The sequence below is a fragment of the Oxyura jamaicensis genome, chromosome 2 (genome assembly GCF_011077185.1).
Source record: "Oxyura jamaicensis isolate SHBP4307 breed ruddy duck chromosome 2, BPBGC_Ojam_1.0, whole genome shotgun sequence".
NCBI classification, from domain to species: domain Eukaryota; kingdom Metazoa; phylum Chordata; class Aves; order Anseriformes; family Anatidae; genus Oxyura; species Oxyura jamaicensis.
The window spans coordinates 143,581,189-143,605,277 of NC_048894.1; the positions used below are offsets into that span (position 1 = coordinate 143,581,189).

At 36.9% G+C, this 24,089-nt stretch overlaps 1 long non-coding RNA gene across 1 annotated transcript in view; it reads right to left on the reverse strand.

Annotated features, from left to right (window-relative positions):
* Positions 1-16,690: 16,690 nt before the first annotated feature.
* Positions 16,691-24,089, reverse strand: part of LOC118163043 — a 41,678-nt gene continuing 34,279 nt past the window's right edge. Inside the window, exon 3 of the long non-coding RNA XR_004748812.1 lies at positions 16,691-16,745. This is a non-coding gene — a long non-coding RNA (uncharacterized LOC118163043). The remainder of the gene's footprint in view (positions 16,746-24,089) is intronic.

The window sequence follows — 24,089 nt, forward strand, 5'->3', positions numbered from 1 at the left end:
TTATGTTCTCCCATATATCTAAATACCCCAAGCTCTTTTTCTCTCCACTAAATCATGAACAGCAGAACTGGACACAGTAATTCCAGTGCAGTGGTAGTTTAACCTCAGGAAACAAAGGTTTCCAAAATGTCTTTTTGACTACAACATCACTGTCCCAACTTACATTAAGCTGACTATCCAACTCAACAATCTAAGTCTTTTTTTTTTTTTTTTTCAGACCATGACCTCAATTCTTTATGGATTGCTTTCCTTGTTCTTGTGTTCACAACATTGCATTTTCCCATCCTGAAACACTTTGGTTCACCACAACTAGCTTACTAGGTCACTACGTACCAATGGTTTGTCTTCTGTGTTATTTATCTTCCTTCCAATCTTTGCACCATCTACAATGTGCAACTTTTATATCCCATCCAAGAAATTGATAAAAGCATTATAAGCAGCAGGCCAAGTTAACTGATAGTTGCAAAGACTCAATAGAATCAGAGTTGTTTGATTTGTTAGTATAGTGTTAGCTTTATTCCAGTCTTTTCTTTTCCCAGTGTTCACTAATTCTTTTATAGTTATTATATGTGTTAATTGGACTTGGGGATTTTAAAATGTCTAATTCTGGTAGCTCTGCTTATCATCTTTCATCACCCTTAAAGCAGAAAGTATTCCATTAATATATAACACTATCACATATTTTTCCTTCAAACATAAACCATACACAATTATTTAGCACTTTTGCTCTTTTTCCCTTTTTTCATTTTGTTAGTAATCAATCAAAAGTCATTTTTATTCCATTTGCCCTTGATACTCCTAACACATTCTTTTAGCTACCTTTTAACTGTGCAGATGCATTATTTATTTATTTATTTATTTTGCTACAGTTTATTTAGACAGTTTTTGAAACAGACACACTAGAATAAAATGAAGAGAACTTTATATTATCATAATCTTTACAGAAGATTAAGTTTCCCTTTAAGCCAGACTGTTTTTTAATTCTCTAGACTTCCTTTTCAGCTTGGAGAGTGGTGGAATCACTAGCAGATTCAATCAGTAGAATAGCTTCTGAAATAGTAGATCAAATTCTACTGCTTCTTCTGAATTCCTATGTGTATTCCACCCCCTACACCTCCTTCACACACACCTGGATTGCTTTCCATGTAGAAACACATATGGCAGCAGAGACAAACCTAGGGAAGTACTAATGAAACAGAGGTATGATACCAAACATCTAATTAGATGTGAATTTGTAGTGTAGTACAGCAGTAAAAGAGGGCAACTGGCGGAAGTATCAACTATGCAAGGGGATGTATAGTGTAAGATTATTTCCCTATAGCTCTGGTCTGACCACGGACAAATTATTATATTCAGTCTTGGGCACCTCCTTAGTAATTTAGAAGGAATTCAGAGAAGAGTGACAAAAGTGATTGCATACTGATCAAATACGACTGAGGCTACGGACACGTGAAAAGAGCTCAAGGCTTGAGCCTGGAGCAAATTGTACCATAGCATCTCCATACAAAGAAGCGAAGCGTGATTATATGTATACAGCACAATCTAGATGCATAACTCTGGACTACATATCTTCAGAGAGTTACATTTAAAAATTTATGTTAAAAGAATGTTCAGGTTGCAAAATCAAGCATTCAAGTGGTAGGAAATGCCTGCGCAATATTAGTTGAGTCCCTTTGTGAATATTCATGATGATACAGCCTGTAGCTGTATGATCCATCAGCAATGTATTTTTCCATACTCATATCCTGGCTCATGTTTACCTTCTCTTGTCTAATCCTTGCTTTGGTTTTCGCTCTCCCAGAGTTCCTTCCTCCCCTATCTATTATCATCTTCCTCATCCCCTCCATGAGACTTCTTCTGTTTGCACATAATTCTTGCTCCTTAGGCTGCTCTCTTTGATCTCACCTCTTCCTTATTCTACTCTTCTCTAAGCACTTTCCACCTTCCTCATCCCTCCACGTCGGTCAGACCGTTCTTCTCTACTTACTAGGAACATCTTAGCAAGGGGAATGCTGAGAGCACAGAAAAATCCAATTTCCTGCTCTCACTCCTGATATTGAGGCTCCTAAACATGTGAACAGCTGTGAAAAAAGGTATAAAGTCTTCTACCTTGTCAGTCCTTTTACAGCAAGCTCAGTCACTCAAAGCCAGGCACAGTTGCATCAGAGCTCTGATGTTATTGTTCTTGCCAAATTAAGGCAGAAATTTTGAAGAACGTAATCAACTCTATTAAACCTGAGTAAATAGTGGCTTTTTTTTTTTTTTTTTTCCTGAATTGTGGCAGGTGGGTATTACATGGGATGGCAAAAAGCATAGGCTTAACGCTAGGGGTGATCTTCCCCCTGAAATCAAATACCTGGTGTCTGCTTCAAGGCCTGTGTCTGTTACAGCCTCTCAAGAGAAATGAATTCACTTTTTTCTCCCTTGTAGGAGATTTTCTTCCCTTAATACCAGTCTCAGAGAAGGCTGACTTGTGCTGTTCAATAATCTCTAAAGAAATAATCTCAAGACATTCACATAGAGAGCAAAAATTCTGTCCAAATGATCAAAGTTAGACTTAGCAGCATGAAGCAAGACTTTATAACAAGAAGTGATGGGCAGCTGTAATTGTAGATGGGTCTAACAGCCCTACCTATAGTATTGACAGAAAAGCTGGCAACACAGTTACTTAAGGGAAAACATAACACCCTACAAATATCTGGCAGGTAAAGTGGAAAGGATGGACAGAAATTATTTAGGATTCCCTGAGTAGAAGTTATAGCATGAAACAGTGCTGTGAAATAAGCTCATATGGGAACTAATGCAAGCCCTTTAAATTATTTTCTGAGAAAAATATTAAGTGTAGCACAGGGAATCATCTTGCACTGGGAAGGAGTTGGGCTAAGATGATCTATTAGAATTTTTCCATTTCTTTCTTCTGTAATTAATGGTAGAAGAAGACTTGCCAGTGACAAAAAAAAAAAAAAAAAAAAAAAAAAAAAGGCAGAAGTTCCCTCACCCTGTTCATTCATCCCCTCTTTGTCTCATTAGGTGGAGACTCTGCTCTCCTTATGTATCAGATGAGTGAATGTATCAAGAAGGTGAAGAAACATCTCCAGCCGATAAAATAATTGCAGACCCTAATGGTGTAGCTGGCAGTAAAAGGCAGCCAAGGTTCTTCCTGTAACTAAGGAAGGAACATTTAATGGAAATTCACATATGATAAGGTTAAAAAAAATCAAGACAAAACCTTTATTGGCCTGTAAGTTATGTGGTCACTTGGGGGGTGGAGAAAGGGAAGAAGTCCAGCTGTATTTTAATGGCTGCGTCAGAAATTACAGTTTACAGCTTTTATGCTGCTTCTACACCTTGTAGAGGAATATATTGCATACATTTTCAGTTACAATTTAAGGATTTAGCTTCTAATCTAATCTTCTAGGTGAAAGAGCCTTTCGTTCTCCACACCTACATTCTTTTGGATGGGTGAGGACAGTATGAAAAGTATCTCCTAAAAATTAATAACATACAGTCTGCTAAATTTTTCCGTCTTTCCCTTTCCTCCCTTCCCAATCCTCTAAGAGACCCTTATGTTATGAAGGAAGTTAAATAGCCTTAGAGTGAAACAACTTACACATTCTCAAAGGAAATTGTTTCCTCATAGCAGGTTCCTTGATACCAACCACTGCAGGTGGAGACAAATACCTTTGGGGGATTAAATAGATTTCTAAATAACACCTGATGTAACTCTTTCAAAAGACTGTACATGATCATAGATGGCCAGCCTTCCTGATCTGATCAGATACATGATAAAAACTTCTTATGACCCTGAGCCACAAGACATTTAAAGCTTCCATCAGAGAACTGGTGGATGGGGAGTAGTTTATGGTTGCCAATGGTTTCTCAAGTGTCCCAGGACTCGAGAGACTGGGCTCAGAATGGGTGATTTACTGGTGTCAGTCACAGCTCAGAATACAGCTCTTCCACAGAAGAGATTCAGGTTATGTAGGAGTCCCCGTGGTAGCACAGCCACTATCAAGAAAACCAGAAAGCCCCTGCACTGAAGTCATTCTTTAATGTGAAAGAACTGCATGCACATTGGGCATTAGAGGTTGGATAGCACACAATAGAGTCATAGAATCATTAAGGTTGGAAAAGACCTCCAAGATCATCTGGTCCAACCATCCTCCCTACCGACAATATCACCCACTAAACCATGTCTCTAAGTGCCATGTTTAATCTTTAATAATAGAAATCCACTATTACAGTGGAATAGGAAATACATTTATAAATCTTGTTGAGTTATTTAAAACTAATAGAGACAGACAAATAATAATTATGAAATTATAAATTATCTTGTTCTGGTTTAGAGATTGACAGAAGAGTTTTAGAGGTTCACAGACCTTTTCCTCCCCTCCCAGCAGCTTTCAGCCTCAGTAGTGGCTGTAGTGGTGGGACCTAGTGGTATTTCTTGGTTTTGTGTTGTGCAACATGCTGCTTGGAACAGGCCTGTGTATCACCAGTAGTAAACACACCATAGGATTGTTCCTGCCTGAGTTCATATCATGTTCAGATTCATTATTAAACAACTGAACCTTTGAGAATTTTGGCTTGAAAATCTTTACCATCTCAAATTCCATGTTTTTATTTATTTCTTATCTATGAGCTTTTCTTCTGTATTATTTAAACATACAGCTATGCATGCTAAAACTTTTCAATACATATTTCACTTGTACTTGTAACTGCCTCCCTCTTTGCCAAAAGCATTTTTTAAATCAACCTTCATCCACAAAGTCTATCATCTCTGATCTATAAAAAAGTGCACATCATGTCTTCATGTTAATTCAGATTTATTAAAAAAAAAAAAAAAAAACTTAGCTCTGAAATTAACACATATTCAGATCACCATATGCATAATCTGTATTTAAGATCTGTCTGCCACAGAAGCTGCATATTCAGAAACTGTATGTTCCTGTTATCTTCTACATAGAGCTAAATAAATGTGATCCTAAAAAAAAATAGTTGCAAGAGCCAGAATCCTGAAGCTTGTAGTGTATCTTCATTGAGGCAAAAATGAATGATATAAAAGAAGTTTTATAAGAATAAAGTAGAACATTGACTAGAAAAATGATGCCTTGGTATTTTCTTCCTTTGGGAATCATGAGAATTGAGTGAAAATCCAGAGAGCAGTTCCAGGGAAGGAATCATTTTGCTTGGGGAAGGAGCAGGTTGGCCTCATGGAAGGGGAAAAGAAAGCTTATATCTCTCTGTTTTGCAGACCCTTTATACTGTGGATAGCTGGTCTTCCTCATCCCCAGTGCTGCTGCTTGTCAAGGCCTGGAGTAGTTGCTGTTGGCCAACAGCTGTCTGTATGTGCTGGTGAAATACCACAGGTGTACAGAAGCACCAAGGTGCTTCTATAGTAGCAAATTCCCTGAAAATCCTTACAGATAAGGGAGGATGAGTAAAGACCTGGTGTATTCCTGGTTCCAGTCACCGATGCTTTGGGAGTAAGCACTGAAACTCCTTGCAGTCCACCCACTTCTTAAAAGTTATCCCAGTTGAAACTGAGTCTTGTTAAGGTGTTGTGATTGGCACAAGAGTCTGAGTAGATGGACAGGAAACTGGTCAGGATTCTGCTGTCAGCTGTTTGGAGCAGGATTTCTCGGTATGTGGCCAGAAAATAGGAGCTGTATTAGTACATGAGGGAGAAAAATAGACCTGCATAATAGTATGATCTTTTTTTTTTTTTTTTTTTTTTTTTTTTTTAACATCAACAAATAAATCATATTACAAAGACAGCAAGCCCCAAAGGTCTTTTATTCAGGTGTTGTAAGTTTTAACAAAACAAACAACAAAAAAAAGTAATTTATCTCAGGTAGACCCTGTTTAAAGAAAATGTTCTTGGAAGACAACTCAGCAAGCATATTTAACATTAATGGGATTGGGAAGAATAATTTATGTACATTAGAAAAAAGGAAGCCCAAAAAATCATAAGAACTGAACACAAGCCAACTGAAAATTATTTAGGATGTTGTACAAGTTACAACAGTACATTCCGTGACTTGTAGCCTAATATCAAATATCATGAGGAGTCTTTACAAAATTAAAGACCAGACACTGCTCAGCATATTAGATCTATGATGAATATTATTCTGTTCCACTCTCTTTTCAGCCCTGACCACCATTCCCATGCCAATTGACTGAAGTTAAACTATACAAATTAAATGCAAAATGAGAATGCAGTCAATAGTATGCATTCAAAAACAAGTATCTCCAGAAATGAACATAAGATTACTTCTCTTCCCCATCTCAGATCCTCACGTACTACTTCTCTGCCATGCACCATGTCATATTAAATCTCATCTCAGGCCACGGGGCAGTAGACTTATCCTTTATTTATCCATCAGAGATAGGCTCACCCACAGTCTAAAATTCACAGTAAGATTAAATTTGTATTCTAATCCCATTTCAGAATGGCACTTTCCTCAACAAATAGTTCACTTGGCAATAATACAGCTTTTTGATTTTTTTTTTCCCTCAGAGAAAGTTGCCATTTCAAGGTACATTAGAGTATTATACTCTGGTTTTAGAATAATAAATAAAAAAATGCTGAAACTGGTAAATTTCAAAATGACACATTTATAACAGTGAATGTAATCATCCTGTGAACCAGGTTGCCAAAGGATGTGGTAAATTTTCCATAATTAGGAATCTTTAGGTCAAGACTGGATATCTTATTAAAAAGAATATTCCAATTCTAATATGAATCTTTAAGCCCAGTGAATGAATATGCTGGCTAGAACTGCATGGTCTAACTTATGTAAGAAAGCAGATATCATAGTGATTTTGTGTGGACTTAACATCTATGAAAAATAATAGTAATGGTAATAATAATAGCATTATTGTCATTTAAATACTCAAAGTTAGACTCCAAAATTCAGAGTCAGACTATTATTTAAGCATTTGATTTTCTAGGATACCAAAAGGCAAATAGCTTTTGATAGACTCTAACCGTGGACAATATCATATAGCAATGAGAATTCAAGAAAAAAGAGTTGTTCCACATCAATCTCTGGAAAAAAAAAAAAAAAAAAAAAAAGGAGAGAGAGAAAATAAATAAAAAACTGATGAATGCAAGGGAATTCCAATTTCCAAATGCTGAGGAAGCAGTTGTGAGCAGAGGAAAGAAAAATCAACTTCAACTTAATGAAAGTAGAAATGATTCTCTTTTATTACACTTTTCTTCAGAGATTGTAATTCACTAGAAAATCCACTTGGCACTTTTTTCATCACCACCATTTATAAAATGATATTTTCTTAATGAAGATGATCTACCACAAGATGAGGGCAAGGAAAGTTTTAGAACAAACTATCTCAGATAAAGTAGGAACGAGAGGTCCGTGGAGATCTAGACTGAGAGCTTTTGGACAGAAGTTTCAAAGGCAGTCATTGTTGGCCTAATGTTGTTCTTCTTGAAAATAGTGGAAAAACTGTGTGCTTTTTTTGAAATAATGTTCTTTAATGGAAGCAAAGCAAGGCCAAGGAGAAGTTCTTATGGTAACTGAACCTTTTGTGTCAACTACTAGAAAACTTTTCAAGTTTAATGGTGCAGTAATAGATGGCTGTCGTCATTCCCAAAGCTTTTCTTTGTGATAACTATTATAAATCTCTACACTTTCCTTCAGTGAGGAGGATTTTTCTTGCTCCTTCGTTCATATGCTCACACTGACTCAGGGAAAATAAGCCTAGGCTGACTGTCAAAAGAAGAATAGCATGTCTGATGCCCTGTTCGTTTAGTAGCTCGGAAAATAATTTAAAATAAAAATACTGAAGTGAGCACTTTAACATACATTTTGACACTTCCTACAACTTTTATCACAATCCTCTGAAATTTCAGAAAGAGGCATTGTTATTATTTGAACTGTCTTATAAATTATTTTCCATTGTGATAATGGAAAATTCCTGTTTAATCACTTAACCAACACCAACCCTGCCTTAACTACTACTAAGATGTAGTCTAATAAATTCATATGAGTGAAATGTCCCTCACACACAGTTACCTGGGCTAGGCAAGGCACCAGGGCTCACACACCATGCACTGCTTCATGTACCTGAGCTCACTAGGTGATCTCTACATTGCACTGCTGCATACATCTTTAGTCCTCTTACAATATAAGCATAAAAAAGAGGTGCACTAGGAGAAAAGAACTGTTCCTATTCTCTTTTTACAGAGAGAGATGATAATAATTTGCAGAAGTGCTCATAACTATTATTATTTATTATTTGCACAGTGATAGCATCTACGAACAGAGTCTGTGGCAGAGCTGGAAACAGAATCGAGCTCTTGTGAGCACCAGTCAAGTGCCAAAACCACAAGTCCTTCCTTCCTCCCACACTGCATGTATTTGTAAAGAATTATGCTTTTTTGCAATTTTGTAACTGCTGCAGCTCTGTTAACCCCCCACCCCCCACAATATTCTCGTCTGTATTTGGTTTAGGAAATTACATTTTTTAAGGATATTTACATTTTATATTTTTTTTTTTTTTTTTTTTTTTTTTTTTTTCTCTAGATCAGTGTAATGCCTTCTCCTTTGAAAAAGCTGTGAATGAAGAAAAAGGAATTACTGCACCACAGTTGTACATTCTCAACACTTACTCATATGCACTTATCCACACATTCATATGCATGCAGTCACAAAACTCAACATGTAGAAATAATTGATTTCCAGGGCACTCTTGTAGCCTGTGACTGATCAAACACAAAAACCATTTAGCCTCTCTCAGACACTGTAAATACATGTAAGAGGAAGTGAGGAAAAAAAAAAAAAAAGGAACTAACAAAGTTTCAAACAATGGAGTCAAAGAAAAAAGCCTGAATACAGTTTTTCACCTCCACAACAACAAAACGGGTGCCTTTTAACTTTCAGTCCTACAGAAAGCGTGGATTGCTGTGAATTCTGCTCCCAAAGTTCATGGTGGTGAGTAGGGGCAGGAAAAGGGTTAAGTGAGCCATGATAGGAGGAGCCTTTCAGTCTGTTAAAAGATGTAAATAACTTTTGTGCTGAATGTGGCTCTGAATAAACAAAGCCATTATTATTAGCTTTTTAAAACTGTAAGACTGAAATATAGACAGCAACTTTCCAAATAACAATTCCATGTCACTTGTTTCCTATTCTTCTCACTTTCGTACTAATTCTAGCCTTTTCTCTATCCATGTTATTCTCACTCTTAACTTTGGCCCTGTACTGATTAACCCAGTGGAGCCCAGATCCATGACTTGGCTTCTAGAGGCTACTGCAACATGAAGAGCATGTAACTACTGCTAATAATAGTCTGCAGACACTTACCACTGGGCATGGTGCTTATTACGCTGAGTAGTCCCATTGAAGTCAATGACACTGCTTTCTTCCAGGAGTAGTTGCAGTGCAGTTAATGGCACTCTTCATAGTGTAAACACCACACCCTATGAAAGTGTTTAAAATATCAGGACTTTATAAGCTATTCTGGCCAGGTAATCTGTCTTTATTTGGTCTGCTGAGCATCCCACATGATTATGACATGATGTATTACAAATTAGAAATGCAATAGCTTTGGTTGTAGGGTTTTTTGTTTTTGTTTTTGTTTTGGTTGTTGTTTTTATAGCTGCTTTACTCTTAATAGAAAAATGGCAGTTCTGCTACAGCCAAGTCACTATATGCCTTTTTCTTTAACTTATTTATGTCTCCTTAAATGCATACTCCAATCAGGCCAAAACTCAGAAAAACATAGTTGGACTATTGGATATGGTTAAGTGCTTCATGTACAATTTCACTTGTTAGAATATCTAAATATCTGTTTGCCTTTGGTCTCAAGGAAAAAAGATTTTTTTCATTCATTAAAAAAAAAACAAAAACAAAACAAAACAAAACAAAACACCCAGCAGTGTGTGTGTGTGCATGCACACATGTAGACATGAAGCCCATGCTGGACCTCAGTCACTCAGTGTTATCTCAATCACTGTGCAGTTCCCCACTTTTCTTAAAGGAAGGAAAGTTGAATGGCATTGTCGGTAGAGCTGAATTTTTGGTGAAGCAGGATGTTTGTTTAGGAAAGACCGTCTGGTACATATATGAATGATGTCCATACAGGTGGGGTGGCCAAAAGGATTCACAAATAAGCCAACCTTCCTCCTTCCTTCAGCCAATGTCAGTGAAACTTAAACTACCCTGTATTCAGTGAGATGATTGCTTTGAGGTAGGAAAGTATGATTTGGCAGAGAGAGCTAACCAGACGGGAGAGAGAGCGACTAGCATTGGTCTTCCCATTTGGGGGGCTGAAATCCCAGAGGGACAGAAGACGTTGTGTGTTTGTGTCTGTGTGTGGGAAGCTGGAAGTTCTTCAACCTGTATGCATGCAACAGGGTGTGACAGACATTTAGGAATTATTTTTTAGTTGTTAATATCTTCCCAAATGATCTAATGAGAGGAAAAGGAAAATGGCTAGAAAAGAAAAGATGGTGAGGGAAGGGAAGGTTATATATTGTGTGGAGTGGCAAAGAGTGTCCAGAGGATCATACAAATACACTGAGTTATTAATGTGACCTAAACTATCTCCACATAATCAAGCTCAGCAGAAAAACAACAAAAGCAACAACAACAAAACGCACAAAATTATCATATATTTCTAAAGGAAAGATTTCTCTTTCTTGAAGAACAACAAAAAGCAACTCATCCCAAGTAGAAAAAATCCCAGTGAGAAAAAAATGAAACCAAACCAAAACCAAAACAAACACAAAACAAAACAGCAACAAAAACCAGAAAGCAAAAAAAAAAAAAAAAAAAACACCTTTGTTAAAGCAATTTACCTTTGCGTAGAGGTATTTTGTGCCCTTTCAAATGGTGAGGAAAAACAGGAAACATGCTCAGTTTACATTTCTGAAATCTGGGGAGTTCAAGATGATATTAGGGTTGTCCATGTAATCACCTATCAGTCGTGGTGGACAGAATTTGCCTCCACCTGCCTCCACCTGCCTCCACCTGCCCTACACTCAAGCACTTTCTCTGCTCCACGAAAAGAGCATCACATCAATATATATATATTTTAAATTGTTATTTACAGTGCCTTCACCCCTCTGCAGATGACTCAGTCTAGCACTTTTCTTTCACTTACCCGTCTGTAAACCCACAGACCACACGCATCTCCCATCTAGTCGTTGACGATCTCAGTACCCTACCACTAAATGTAATATACACATGACAGTGCAGAAATGAGCTATATTGGCTCTCCCCAGGTGCATCAGTATCTTTTTTTTTCCTTTGATCATGAAAACAGGGGTCAATCACAGGCAATCACATACATACCCAGAGAGGCACAGCCCCTCCTCTGTCATCACTTACCACAACCACATTCATGCCACAGTACTCTGTCTTACCCTTCTACCTCTGCTCATTCACTGCCTTCAGCAAAAGAGCCTCCAGGGACTCCCCATCAGCTACATACAAGTTGCAGAGGACACAATTAGGCTGCAGAGCCATGCAATTTAACTCTTTGCTTGCTACGTTTCCAGAACCTGAGTTTTGCTGTGTCTGTGCTCTGAAGTGACAAAAAAGGCATTTTCTTAATTCATGAAGCACTGTTTCTCCCTCAGTAAGTACATTAAGCATTCTAGGGAATGAGTTTATAGTGGGTATATTCATCAAACAGCACATTTCAAGCCATCGCTGCAGAGGATGTACAGAAAGCAAAACTTCACAGTCATAATTGTGAGTATTTACCCCACGAGACTGATTTTAAGTGCTATGATAATTTGATTACAGCATATTTCCAATGAAAATAGTTCCAGTAACCTGGTGCTTATACACACACTTCAAGTATACAAGTGAAACAGCTATTCAGAGTTTTGAGTGGTAAACATGTACACCAGAAAGCAACTCAACTACCTTTTTTTTTTTTTTTTTTTTTTTTTTCAGGCGTGTTCTGCAAAAAGAAAAAAAAAAAAGGCAAAACTAACTGAAATAAAACAATAAAACAGGACTTAAATATTTCTTGTGAAGAACTGGAGCTCATATTGTATGGCGGAAAAATGCACGTATCCACCAGGTAGCACAACCAGTATTTTAATGACCCCTCACAGAGCTGTAATCGCGTATCTCACACAAGGTGCTTGAAGATCAATTAAGACTGGGGATGAAAGGGCCAAGAATCCACGCCATCTCACTGCCCTGAGGCTTTGAGTTCAGCAAAGAGGCACAAACCTCGCCAGTAAACTTATCATCCTGTGCTCTGCAGCTGACAGTCTGTGGAAAGCTTGATTTAAAAGCCAAGGCTCAAGGTGTGCTCCCAAGCTCCCAGTCTGTTCTAAAGAGGACCAGGTTCAGGTTTAGACATGCTGTCGGCAGGCAAAGGACTGGGCCTGCTCCTGAGGATGCCCAGGAGCTTCTCTTGGCACATTTCAGTGTTAAGGAACATAAAAGTTAGGAGGCATGTCTAGTCTCTGAGCCAGCTGGAATATACTCTTGTCTCAGCAGCACATTACCTCCACAACCCCCATATACACTGTTTCCAAATCAGTAAAACAATAAATTCCTTTCAATCTCCTGTGGCAACTCTTCCCGAGCCCTTTTATTGAGAAAAGTTGACTGGACGGTGAATTTAATACTCGCTGAGCAGCAAGCCACTGTCACTTTTGATGATGGCCGGTAAGCTTATGCAGAAAGAATGTGTTACGTCAGAAACAATAAGGAGGTCCCAAATTAAACTAATCCTACTGACGTTTACTTTTGGGAACAGTGGGCATGGAAAGGCTGATGTACAGCCAGGCAGTATCTTTCTGGCTGCCTCAGAGCTGTTTATTTCCTACCCGAGGTGATATCCTGCACAGCCAGGCAGCTCAAAAGGAAAGCAATACTCAGAGCAAACAAACTCCCAAATTCTGAGTTTTTTACCTATTTTATTTTTCCCATGAGCCCATATAGATATATTCTTTTATTTGCAATACTGATGTGACTGAAAGGGTCAGGAAATATGAAAACAAAATTTTCTGTCTGTTGTCAATACCAGACACTTAGGCACTGCCATGAAATTATAGCAGCCTGTGTACACAAGCCCATGTTTACATGCAGTGAAGAGATAGCAAACACGTCCATACAACCTGAGACACACTTAATGTAGTATACACTTAAATTTTAAAAGCAAATGCAATAGTGAATCTAATGGTAGTTATTTTTCTAAGCTGATAACTCTCCTTTTAACTGCTTGGCCCATGTAAGACGTTTGAAATAGACCCCTATGTGTGAAAAAGGCACCCTAATCTGACAGAAAATGAAAGTCAACAGTGAGGACATCGCATTTGTGTACTAGAGAATGATTACCTTTTCTGGGCTGTTTTGTCCTTCTGGACAGAGTGTCAAAAATCGTAGGTATAAATGATAGCTGAAACAACGCTCCGTTTAAATTCAGATGCTAATTCTGTGAGCAGGCTCAGTAGCAGTGTCCGTGTGCAGAGGCGCAGGCAGAGGGTTCTTTTCCAGTCCCCGTGCCTCAACTCTGTGGAAAAATCCATCGTTGCTAAAGGTTACCTTAATGACACACTAATCTCTGTGACTACATAATTATGACTTTTTTCTATCTCTAATAAAATCATCTGTGTCCTTATTTTCATCTTTAAAAGGAAAGCATTAAAGGGCCCTGACCACAGAAAGCTTTTTTATGAATGTGACCCTTTGTCCCAGGTAAGGATTGCATCAGGAGTACAGCGGCATACCTGTTGCTTAATTTTAGGAGGAAAAAAGGTTTTAAATTTCAGAGCAAGAGAAAATATTAATAACTTTGTAGGGAATCGTTTCTGAAAATAACTGCTAGTGGAAAAAACAGACAGCCAGATATAGTATCTAACATCTCAATTGTATTATTACATGAAGATTTTAATTTTTCAAACCAACGTACCTATTCCTATAAAAAACATACAAATGACAAAAAAAAACACCCCAAACCCACTTTTTTTTTTTTTTTCTTCAAAAGGTGCATTGTTACTCTTTCAATTTTGCCAGCTTAAAAACAATAGGAAGCTACTTAATTATTTATGCAAGATGTATAAACAGAAAAAAAGTAATGATTAGAATGCACCACTTTTCTAAAATCAGATTAATATTTTAAAACATAGATATCATACAATGTAGTACTGAGCAAGTATAACACATACTACCTGTCTACGGTGGAAGACAATAGAATATAAGTACTAAAAGAAACCAGTTCCCAGTTGCAACTGTTTTTGCAAAAGAATACAGTTAGAAGCAAGCTACGTATTTGATATTCTATGTTTATGACAAACTTGCCTTGTAGCAGATATTTTCCGACACAGAAACTCTAGCAGTTCCACCTTCGGATCTCTGGGTATCATATTCCTCTCTTGGAAACATTTTGGGGCTTTATGGGGTTTTGCCGAAAATAAAAAAAAATAATAAAAAAAAGGAAAGAAAGGAGAAAAATGTCTGTTTCATTGGATTGAACCTCAAAGGCTTCTTTGACACAAGTGTTATTTTGACCACGTGAACATGGTTTCCATTTTTTCTTAAAAAAAAAAAGAAAAAAAAAGATTAAAACATGCATGAACAAACTGTCCATTGAACTTTAATGTTTCTTTGTTGCTTTGATGGTTAGCAGATTTCTGCTTCATAGATTGCCTCCTCCCCATACATTCTAAAAGTGAAATGATACATTGTAATTTGAATGATAATTTTGTTTTGATGATTTAATTGATAACAGACAGAGGAATAAAATCCCTGTTTTTCTCTGCCATGCAGATGATATAGCTACGTTTCTTTGTAAACATCTGTATATAATTAAGGGATGTTGCACTAAAACTCTTTCTTCCTTACCTTTACCCTGGGGTTTTCTTGAGGCTCTGTAGGATAATCCTAGTTCAGGATAGGAGATGTTGCCTCTTGTCATTCAAGGATTCTTTATCTTTAATTTTAGTGCTTTAGGTGCCAACTAAATGTTATCTGCCCACATTGTTTTTAATGACGTCAAGACCGATGATAACACACCCCCTTTTTGTTATCTTTCCAAGAATCTTTGCAATCTCATCAGTTTATCTTAAAAAAGAAACTTCAATAGCTGTGCTTTAGCTATAGGGCTTGACCTAATGCATGTATATATATTTGCAACTGCAATGTAGCGCGAAAGATAGCAAAAATATTCAGTAGGATTGCTTCTAACCCAATTGTTTTATTGTGCAGTAATACCATATTTTTTAAGAGTTGCACATCTTTGTATAGGCATGTAAATCAAAAGCAGACCAAGGACTGTTCAAACCTGCTTTGCCTATGTTGCGCACAGGGAGTTATTCATTCAGTTTATCAGCCATAAAAATAATTGCACTACACTCAAAACTGACTGACATCTTTTATAATTTTTAACACTAAAATTCCCTGGTTAAAAAGAACCCTACATTAACATCACCTGATTAGTAGAGAATTGCTACTGTAAATTATAATGTTTGGAGAATAAAACAGAGTTGGAAGAATTATAGGTTTATATTAAAAGATATAATTAGGATTTTGTCTCCCTTTCTTTCCTATAATGCCTTAGCAACACCCTAGGTAGTATGTCTATTCCAAGTCATGGAAAAATGGCCGAATACTTGTTATTCTCCTAATTCTCCACCCCTTCCCCCCCCCCCCCCCCCTTTTTTTTTTTTTTAATTTTGGTGTAAGATGAAGCTATAGTCAACACTGGGATTTCTGTTCCACACCCAGCTATAATGACTCTTTATTCTTAAAGAAGAAACAAAATAATGTTTTAATGAATGTGTAAAGGAAAATATTAGTTTGTGTATGTGTGCAGAATTCCTTGTAATCTCAATCTTCTTTCTTTATTAGCAAAAGAGTAGTTACAAATGAACTGCATTCCGGTGTCAATAGACTTGCAAAACTAACTAAAAATGTTGGATGTCACACTAAAATATATAGACAATTTGATTTGATTTATGAGAACACCATTTGAAAATATTGACCTTTGATATCTGTCATGCTACTTCAGAAGTTTTTAAAGCATTTTCCCAGTATCTAAAATTCAGGATAATCTCATGAAACTTCCTGAGTATGTTGACCTTCCTTACCCTATTTTTTTTTGTAAGTTGTATAATGGATCTTGATACTTGTGTTGACTCACATGAAAATCTCAAGTTTCTTGGCTATCTGCTAGTTCGTCAGCAAATATACTTCCAAGGTACTTTAGTAGTGGAGGAGCCCAAGAGACTACCTATGGTACTGTTTGATGGCCATTCCAGCTCAAAACCACCATCAAGACTAGACAGCGATCTTGTAAGCATGGGCTCAGACATGCTGGAGGGTACCCTTAAGATCACATGGGACCCTTCATGTCCAGGCATGCCAAGTAGATTAATTCCTTACCAAGTATGCCCAGATAAATAGCCTGCAGGTTGATTGAGAACCTGTCTGTCTGAGAGGCAGCCAAAGGGAGAGGATCTAAGTAGCAGTGCTGCGCACCAGAGACTGCTCTGCCTGAGTGATTTTACCATACCATGGTTTTATATGAATTATTATGCCACATGTAGCAGATTTTTTTGTTGTTGTTGTTATTGCTTTTAAATTATTATTTATTTATTTCATGTGGAAAATACATTAGAAGAGACAGATACTTGAGATTTGTGAGAGAACAGTCTACTCACCCATCCTTACCTTAAATTTGCCTGTCTGGACTACACTTACTTTACTATGGGGTGATAACATTGACCACGTCTGCTCAGGAAAGTGTCCCAAATGCTAAGAAGCAAGAAGTTGTATTATAACCACCACTTAACAGCCTTGTTCCCTCAGGCCAACTGCACGATTACTGACAGACGTATTTGCACTGTGCCTGTCGGCATCCATACCTGGGCTATGAATAAACAGAGAACTTCAGTTTCTAGCACTGACAGTCCCTTATTCCTTGTAAATCTCATTTATTTATCACCTCATTAAACTAAAGAAAATGAACAAAATATAAACAAGCCGGGGCTTTAGGGAATCACAAGGGTGGTCTTCTAGTATAACATAAAGAAAATGCTGCAGAAGAAGATAATCTTCAAGTCATGTACCAGGCAAAAGTCTTCTTTAGCTTGATTTACCTTATTATTACTGCTACTATTATCAATCTAAGTATAGAGAAATATGACATGATGAAAAAGGAAACTTTATAAACAAGGACTTCAACTTAAAAAGACACGCTCTCCTTCAGTGAGTGCACATTTAGTTCAGTATTTCTCTTGGCAAAGTTTAGGCATGTCTCTAGTTAACAAATGTATTCTGCTGTCAGCCCTTTTCAAGAATTATATTTGATGCTGGATGCCAAATAACTTCTTTAACTATTAATAAATAACTCACAGGTATCTTAGATAGTGTGCACTTGAGGAATTATGCTAATACTTTCTGTGATGGAGACAAGGGAAATTCCCCCTCCAAAATTTCCACTTTTGCTGACATGTTCTCTGAGCTCTGCTTTCAGAAATGGTTCATTCTCACTGAAAAGGCACCCATCTAAATCTCATGGAAAGTCTGGTCACCAACTATCTACTTCTTGCTGATGCTGCAGAGAAAATTCCTGATGACTCCAGAAGTAGATAGAATAAGAATTCATCAATTTTGGCGTCTGGTCTAGCTGCTTGTATTTCTTTAGCTTCATTGTAATGAGTCTTAGCAATTTGAAAAGAACAGAATAGTCACTACCATGTGAACTAACTTACACTATATATTACACACTACCTAACGAAGAATAAAATATTTTATAGGTATTAAGTGACACCATGATTTTCATGTGGCTTGCAAAGAAGAAAGGATTTCTGAGGGAATACTTAGATAAATCATACCCCCACTCTTACGGTGTGTCAGCTACTCAGAATATTATTTCTAGTAGAACAAATTATTTATCATGTTTGTTTGAATCTATTTCAAGCTAGTCCCTTGTAAGAGCTGCTTCATTAATGTCACAGAGACTGAAATGGCAGTTATTTCAATCACCTATCCTAACACTGAAGTAATTTATCACTATCAAGTGATAGTAACTAGCTCATTTTTACATGCCATTTACTCCCTACATTTAACCAATACCCTAGAAAATGTTTGTGGTTAGTTTCATCCAAAGTAAAAGTTAGGAAAGAGAATATTTTTAAAGCAAAACTCCCTAGAAAACAGCAATTTTGAAGGTGTTTTGATTTCAGAAAAAAAATATTTTGCATGCTTCTTGACTGCCAAATTCACCCTTGCAGTAAAATTAATATCTCACTGAGGAAGAGGGAGGAACAGACAAGAAAAGTTGATACAAGAAGGAAAAGCCTGGATATTAAGACAAGCTTTTTGTCTCTAGTTTTTATTTTAACATCTGATGAATGGAAACCTTCTCATTTTGAGAATCAATTTATATTTTCCTTATGGTTAAAATAGTTATTTTTTCTTGTGGATTTTCTTCCAAGAGATTTTAGACAGCAGTGTCTCAGCTTGCAGTTTTGGCTCACTGGAATTTCAGTCCCCAACTGCAGACAGTGCTTTAACCAAGATAAAGTAAAGTTCTGGCTGAATGTGCCTTTCTCTTTCCCATGTAACAGCTTGACAATCCTGCCCCTGAGAATTATCTACTAGAATCTATTTCATCAGTCTTCAGAAAAGGATGATCACATGAGCAGGCTATTATGTACTCCCTTTCTTCTCTTTTTTATAGTCTGTCATATAATATTAGATAATACCACCTTACTACCCTTATATTTATTTAAACCTTTTCCCTCTGTAGCAAAATATCCAATTTTTGTGTTTTGTTGATGATGGTTATTCAATTATGCTTCTATTACTCCCTATAACATCTAATTTCATGTCCTTCTTGAACAGACCAAACCTTTTTTTCATATCCCCACTCTTTGTTTTCTTGTACAATGGCTGCAGTTGTTTTTGGTTACCACATCCAGTTGCATACGTGCGTTAGGCTCTCACCTGGTGCTGATCTCATTGCTTCCCTTTTCCTTTCTTCCTCCCTTCCACCATTATTGATTGCCATATATTTACTTTCCTTTTCTTAAAGTCAGGTCTTCTGAAGTTTGGCATTATGAAATCTGAAGAAATGCTTACCCGCTTTGCCAGCCTGAGTCACAGAAAGAAACATGATGCCTATCCATGGAAAAAATTAATCTGTGAGCTTTCTCACAGATGTATCTCTGTAGTCCAACATTAAAACAGTTTTGCATCAGCCACAGCTTTTCAGCTCTGTTATGATACGGTCATGATTTGTTTTTATCAGAATGTACCATTTCATTCTCAGTTGTAAACAGTAACATTAAGTCTAAAAATGATAATCTTCTTGAATTATTGCTATCATATCTTTCTTTAATAACTGACAACAATCTTCTAGCCAGACACAAAAGTGCAAGGTCATTTCCTTCTGCCTGTTAGATGATTGTTGAGTGTCCAGCAAGGAACTTGATGTTTACCTGAGTCCTAGATTAGGGAAATGTTCCAGAAGACTTACTGTATTTCCATGTTTTGCTGGCACAACTACAGGGAATATTAAATGTCTCAGGTTGTTTGGTTGCTCATACTTACAGTTATTCAACAAACAATTAATAAAATTAAATGAGAAATGTTGACTGTTTTGCCTGCACTGGTTGCTAATAAGAGAGGCATCCAAAGGTCTTTTGCTCACTTCCTCAGTGCCGGCCTCTGTAAAAATTAATTTTGTGGGGGATATTGGCAGCTGCAGAGCTTTTACTTCCTTCCCTTCCCATTTAAACAAGGTCTGTATCTACCCATATTTGAGTTAGGTCTATTCGTTAGCGAGGTGCTTAGCTAGCTGGGAGTACATGGAAAACTGCTTTTTGTACTTCATGATAAGGAGATGTAAAATTAGTTTTGATTTTAACTATCCCTCTGATCAGTATTGATTCATTAAATATCAAGGCACAAATGTTCTAAGAATAAAGAACTGAGAGATCCAGAGATAGGAGGATAGTCTATTTTATTTTTATTTTTATTTTTATTTTTATTTTTTTTTCCCATGAAAAGTGACCGAAGGTCTTTCAAGGTGTTTCTAGAAGTTTCTAACAGTATTAACATAGACACTTCTACTAAAATGGAGTTATCTGACAAAGCAAAACTTGATATCTCACATACCTGACACTCTCAGAAAAGTTATATAACACGTGCAACTCAAAGACGGCATCAAGGACTGCCAGATGATTGATCCACTTAGGAGTTAATTTGTTAGTTGTTCAAGAATTAGTAAGGTTTTCCTTATGTACTACTTACATTTTGGTATATTTTGAGTTTTTAGTATGTTGCAACTGAAGAAAAACTGTCCATCTGTTCTGGTAAACCCTGTTTGTTTTGGGTCTAGTTTTATGTCTTGCCTACAATGGAAAACAATTAACAGGTAGGAAATACCAGTGACAGTTCAGTTTCTAATCAGCCCTTCTGTATCAAATGCTTTTCCTAAGGAACTCAAAAAATTATGTAAAGAAAAAGAATGGCAAATGTATATGTGGCAGCAAAATCTGCAATTTTGGAAGGGCAGTATTCTAAAATGACTAATTGGTGCCCACAATGGCATAAACATGACCAATGTACAGATCAGATCCCATGGGCAAGGGAGACCCTGTATCATGCCTGGCATTGTCTCCTGCAACACTACCTTATTCCTTATATCTTGTGCAGTCAGTACTGGTTGGATTAGTATAAAACATACACGTTTCTGCTTGAATACTTTTCTACTTGCTACAGTTAGGGGCTAGACTGTCCAAGAAGATAGATAACTAATCATAACTCCTAATGGAACTACAATATCAAGTTTGAGGGGATCGAAGGGAGCTGTACGGGACTATCAGTGAGTACAGATGAGCTGGGAAAAAGGCTTACCAAACAAAGGACATTACCAAATGGAGAAGGAAAATTAAATGATTCAAAACTGCTAAAATATAGGCTTCTTTCTGAGGCTGCACTCAGCCAGCTCCTGATGATGTAGGCTCTACTGAATGCTTCACTGCTGATAAGGTTATATATTACTTGTGGTTTATTGTTGTCAGATCTGGCATTGCTCTGCATCAAACTCAGTTTGTGATGTTTCGCTGACTGCTTTTGGCGCTTGCATAGGTTATGATCCTGCATTGCATGTAGGTGCTAGACATCTGGAGTCTGGTTACTTAAGGCAGCCTTATTTTCTTGAGGTACTTTTTCCAATATGAAAGGCATGAAATAATGAAATGGATTGTGCCATAGCGGGACAAAAGTTATCTCACTCACCAGCTGCCATGGGAAAGGCACATGTGCTGAATACCCTTAATTTTGTTGAGCTTTGGGAATGTACAGAGCTGGGAAATGATGTTCTGGGAATAGTGGGGAGTATACAGAAAGCAGAGTATTCTTGCAAAAATGTTACTCTTAATAATAATTATATATCATGAAGAGAAGTTTAATGATGGAGTTAGACACTTTGATGAGATCGTTTTCAGTTAAAAGAAGATGCATAAAGCCCAATTTCACTGGAAGTAGCAGAATGGAAACAACATGAACACCTCACTCAGAGTGCTATTTCTTTCCAGATAATGCTCATGATCTTTGCTTCTTACCTAATACCAGAAGCATGCTTTAGCTATCACCTATTTTTCTGTGATATCTTCTTTGTCCAGTTCTATTAATTTTTTTGCTGCTGCTTCTCCACAGAAAATATGCAAGTACAGTTTAATCAACCCTCCACCCTTGTCTGTTGCCATAATCCCCACACTTTTTTTATATTGTATGGCTTAGTGCCTGAGCAGGTTTGCATCCACTCAGGGTCCTTGGGTGGCATTTTTCACAACTGGACATTTAATTTTTGATTCAACTAGCATGAATAAAAAGTAATTGCTGGAGCCAGGGGCCTGAACAAGCTGATGTGATTGCTCAGCCTCCAGCCTAATGCTGCGATTTTGTGTGCTACATGATATGATAACAATTCCCATTATTCATATATGATTTCATCACCTATTCCTGAGGCCTGGATGGCCTTCCAAATGTTATCATGAGAAGAAAAAAAATTACTTAATACCCTTGTTACAAACCATCTGTTCCTGAATAGGTTTGGCTTTAGCCAGATTTCTGAAAGATATAGCCCTGTGATGAAGATTGATTAGCTTCACCAGAATCCACATAACTTGTCCCCTTGGAGCAATTACTCTTCCTTGCTTAGACAATCCATGACAGAGCGAGCTCTAGGGTAACTATCTACCTTACGCTATGTTTTATAATAACTGCTGCTTGTGGAGAGGTATTTGCCATGCTTAAGGGTAGTTAAACGAGGGAAATACAGAAAATACCAATGAGCTTGTTCCAATTATTCACTGTCAGTGCCTCCTAGTTCTGCCTAGATCACAGCAGTCCAGTCCAGGTAAGAAGCCACCTTTGGCTTTAAAGACTAGTTCATGAGAGAATGGATATCACCTTCAAAAAATGAGATGAATGTCTTTTCATCTGAACTTCATTTTTTCTTGTACTGTATGACAGATAGCACCCTTGGTAGTATAAAATATTTTTCTACTTGGCTTTAAACACTTTGAACTGTTATAATTCAATATATATGCTAGCTATTTTACAATATTTTCAATTAGTAGAATTAGAATTAGTAGTTTTATTCATATTTTTCAAATACTCAACTTTACATAAGCCAGTGAAGAAAGATACTAAAATATGTGTTGACACTGAAGTCTTCTCCAAGATTCTGCTGGTTTCCCCTTAGTTATTTCACTTTCCAAAAGACTCCAGTATATATTCACAGAATTATCTAGCAGTCTGCCCAAACAGAATATCCTCTAATATTAAATCTTCTGCTGTACTAGACTTTCCTGGAAGAATCTAATCTTCCAGGAGAAAATTTAACTGCTATAACCTGAATACAATTGTATTCCAAGGATGTAAACTATAGACTAATTCATCAAGCAGCCTTCCTGAAGCAATAAATAATGGAAGATTATTAGAAGGTATGATCTCAACCACTTATCATTTGGATTTACACTGAGTGATGAAAACAGAAGAAAGAATGTCAAACTAGTTAAGCCTACCACAAATAATGTAGTGATTCAATGAAATCCTCTATACTTCAATATCGTTTTAATATAAAAAAATAGCTCTTTTGAAGGTAATTCTCTTGATTTTTTATATTAAGACAACTAAATGAATTGAAAGGTAGCCAAAAAATTTCCCATCACATTGCTCAGTTTCATTAACATGTTGATACTAGAAGTGTCATACCATATAACCTTGCAGTTAAGAATCTATCATATGATGAAGAAGGTTTCTGGACCCCCAGAAAATATGATAGCTGGGAGCAAGCTGCTGTGCAATTCATTAAGTTATCATCATACATTTAAGTTATCACCTGAGGAAGAGGATGGATGAAAGAGATGGACTAGAAAAATTGTTTCAGTAGTCTCACACTGAGCAGTGTCAGATAAAAACAACTGATTTGGATGAGAATGTCGTGGGGAAAGTTCTTCTTGCTTAAAGATCATTGCATTGTGTGTAAGACAAACATAAAAGTAGGTTGAATTAGCACTAGCTTTGACAAATTTCTGATCCTAGATAGATTTTGATTGTGAATCTTCATTGCCAATTAACTTCCTTAACAGCTTACTTCCTGAACCCTTATCAGTTTGCTCCTTATCAGTTTGCTCCTTACCAAGCAAGACTGTTTGTCAGGAGCATTGTTTCTGGATTTTGTTAGTTTACAGGTTAGTTGGTCTCTTGAACTTCTAAGCCTAAAACCCCACCTTCTATGAGAACTGAAGCAGGTTAGTACCAGGTAAGTTCCCAGCTCCTGACTCCTGTCTCCACGGTGTCTTGAAAGGCTCAAGGAGACTTGAGAGCTGTTTCCAAATACATTTAGCCTGACTTCAAGAATCCAGCATGGACAGGCCAAGTCTAGACTACTGTTTTTGTAGCAGAAAGACAAGAAAAATACAGGGTGTATTGGAAAATTCTCAGGACTTCACTTATTTTTTAACTGAAAAGGGATCAAAAATTAACCTTTATTTTTGATTTTGGAAGTCTCCAACAGTGTATTTTATTTTATTTTATTTTATTTTATTTTATTTTATTTTATTTTATTTTATTTTATTT